We start from the raw sequence: 3,464 nt of genomic DNA on the forward strand, positions 1-3,464 counted from the left end.
ATCACTCTTTAATTGGTGGCTCATTTACATGAGATCAAAGTAAAAGTACAATACCTGATGATGTCACAATTCATTAGCCATGTCATGACATCAAAGATATGTCATAATATAATGACATGTTAAAGGCAGGACATGTCAAATTAACACAAGCTGCTAATGTTAACATATGTAAACTATGTAAACACATGTAAACATAGCTTATTATTGACCAATTAATTTTCATCACATTCAGTCTATATCTTTTAACTCCTTTTATAGTTATCTTACACATTCATATTAATATGCAGTAATATTCTAATTAAAAAAAGTTAAGATAACCATGAAGTGACAACACTTTAATTTCGTCGTCACAATATGCTCAAATAACATCCCTGAAACACCCCCTACACCTTCTCTCTTTTAAAATTTTGAATTGCGTCCTTGCATCTACCTTTTAAAACCATAATTTTATAATGGAATTGTTTACAGAGATGAGGTCATCATTATCCATGTCCACCATGTGGTCAAGATCTATTAATAGAAAATGATGAAACCACAGTCTGATTCACCATTGACTGCTGAACATGAGTCATTCATTTATTATTAATCAACCAGGACAATATTCTAGTTGACTTGGGATGAATGAAATGAAATGAAATAGAGTTCACCCCTCCTACTTTCCTGCACCAAATTGGGCTCATGAAGACAGTCGAGGTCATGCAGTGTGCAATGAGGGAAATTCGGCAAGGACAGTGGCATTAGCCTGCTCTTTTTAATTTTCCAATTGTTGCAGGGTATCAAGCATGCACAGCCTGTAACTTGTGTGACCGCAGTTTATTGTCTGGGAAACTGGGTTTAAAAATTCAAAGTATGATCTGGACCTATGCAAGGATATCGAACCCTGGACCATCTAACTCACTCTGCAAATGATGACAAAATTGAGAACAAAAGGTTTAAAAATTGCTTAATACAGGAATACACAAAGTTTGTATTGTGTCATGCAAATTAAATCCTTTTCATTTTTTTGCTGTTGTTAAAAAAGAAATGGAATTGACAAACCATCCCTGGCCAATAATGTTTTTTGAATTGTGGAACAACATTCATTATTTACCAATAAAATCAAGGTCTAGCTTACATAAACAACAACACCACCAGCCATTTAATATTCATTCAATTTTATAGATTATAAGTTTGTTTAAATCAGTTGCTGTCTAATTGGGTTTTCTAAACTCCCTTCAACTCTCCTACTATGGTTAGCTCAATAATTACAATTTTCTCATATTTCAAAAATTAAAGTTTGTTCTCATCTTGTTAGAATGTACTAAAATAGTTTCTCTGTCACCAGGTTAATGTATATATAGAAACTATACATAGGACATACATATAATAACACATATAATAACCCATATAATAAGTCCAGTTTACACATTGAAAGCAGAATGCTCCTTTAACTTCATACAGCTGATCTCACAAAATAACTTCAAAGGCGTCATTTTCACCTCTGAGTGCAAAGACAAATATTAGACTGACATTTGTACATTTCTTGTATTAGGAAATGCACCGTTAAAACTAAATTTGACTTCTGCACTGAAATGGTGGTTTGACTTTACTCAAAAGAAACTTTCTAGAAATAAATTTAAACCACTCATGGGAAAAAGTGAAATAGGCTTAATAAATCTATCTTGGTAGGTCTTGTCAAGGTTTATTTTTTTATTTTTTAACCCACTGTAACCATTGTTCAATTTCAGCAGTATTGCATCGCAGTTTGCGAATCAAAATGACTCCTTTTTTCAACTAATTTCTCCTATAATTAGCCAAAATTAAAATTGATCACGACAATCTGTGAGTCAAATCAAAATTGTACTCTTTTTCGTTAATTTTTTTGCCAAATAAAGAAATATACATTAACTAATCGCAGTCTCTGTAATCTCTACGGTCTATGACTGAAACATTTTGAATTGCTACTGAAATCTTATGGAATGCGAATCAATCTTTAACTCGATTAGAAAAACTGAAATTTTTCAATCTAAATTGAACCAAGTTTTTTGCTCTAAAACTTTACAACTATATTCATCTGATATGTAACAATAACATGAAGGTCAAAAACAGCTGAAATACAGGTTTCTTGAAGACTACAATTTTAGCTGACAAGGTTGTATAGGATAGTCAATTACTGGCAGAGTCAGTCAAATTAATATATAAATCAAAGTCACTTAACATTAGTAGACTATACCATTATATTTCATATTTTTTTGTACTTTATTTTACAATGTTCTTCTGTTTTTATAGTTTTATAGTATTAATTATTATTGATTATTGATCTCAAATCTTTATTACATATTTTTTTGGATTATGCTGGTTTCTGTAAAAAAAAAAAAGTTCTATCTGAAATCAATGTTAGATCATAAAGTGTTTCTAACTGGCTGATTACATCTTGTCTGTTATTGATTCCAGGTCATACAGGACCTTGTTATTCTACAGATAACTCCAGGATTCATAGATCTATAACAAACTTTGCCTTCTTTAAAGATTTTCTGACCACTTCCCGAGGTGAACATTTTTTAAATTTTGACTAATTGATTCAGTTACACTATTAAGTTTAAAGGAATTGTGTATCAGGGATTGCATTAATTTGCATCATTCAAATTTCCAGATAGATGTCAGTGGTTTTTGCAATTCAACCAAAAGATAAAGGTTAAGGACGTTTGAGAGATAGTGATGTCATGAAACACATAGTTTTAGTTGCATTGCAAGAACTACAGTCATCTGACTAAAAATAATTGATATTTAGGGTCCTGAGACTTCAGTAAAATTGTCACCTGGCAGTAAGGCTCAAAGACAATCTTCAGTTGGATTGGTTGGAAGGGTCAAAAACTACTGAATGGAGCTTGGTTTTTCAAAGATAGCAACTTAAAATTTAGAGCTGGGTGGGACTGGAGTGATGTGGAAAGATGCTTGAATCAAGGTAACCAAGCAAATGATGTGAAAAGATTGAAATTCTCTGACTGACTGAGCTACAGTTTGTCCTCAGTTTGAAGCATTGTCTACTTGACAATACCCATCAACACTTACTTATAGGGTATAAATAACACATTCACAAGTGAACAAAGAGTTTTCCTGAACAAATCATAATTCAATATTAATTATAAGTTACTTCTAGAAATTTGTTGTCAAGAAGGATCTGGTATGTTTATTTGACCACTAATTTGAAAATGGTCTGGTTAGTAATAAATATAATGACATAAAAAATTCCAGGCTTGACTTTATGGTTGACTTTTCGTGCTCGAGTCATGAATTACTAGACTGATCACTTAGTGTATAAATTCTCCTCAAAAGAATCAACAATCTATGGACGTGGGTTGTTTTGTTTTAAAATATTTTCAATTCTTTACTTCCATGTTGATTTAAAAGACAAACATTTCTTGACACTTGACAAAGGGACAGCTTTCACCAAAACGAAATATCTATTGCTTTCATGTTACAAC

Source organism: Lottia gigantea (assembly GCF_000327385.1).
Source record: "Lottia gigantea unplaced genomic scaffold LOTGIsca_149, whole genome shotgun sequence".
NCBI classification, from domain to species: Eukaryota; Metazoa; Mollusca; class Gastropoda; family Lottiidae; genus Lottia; species Lottia gigantea.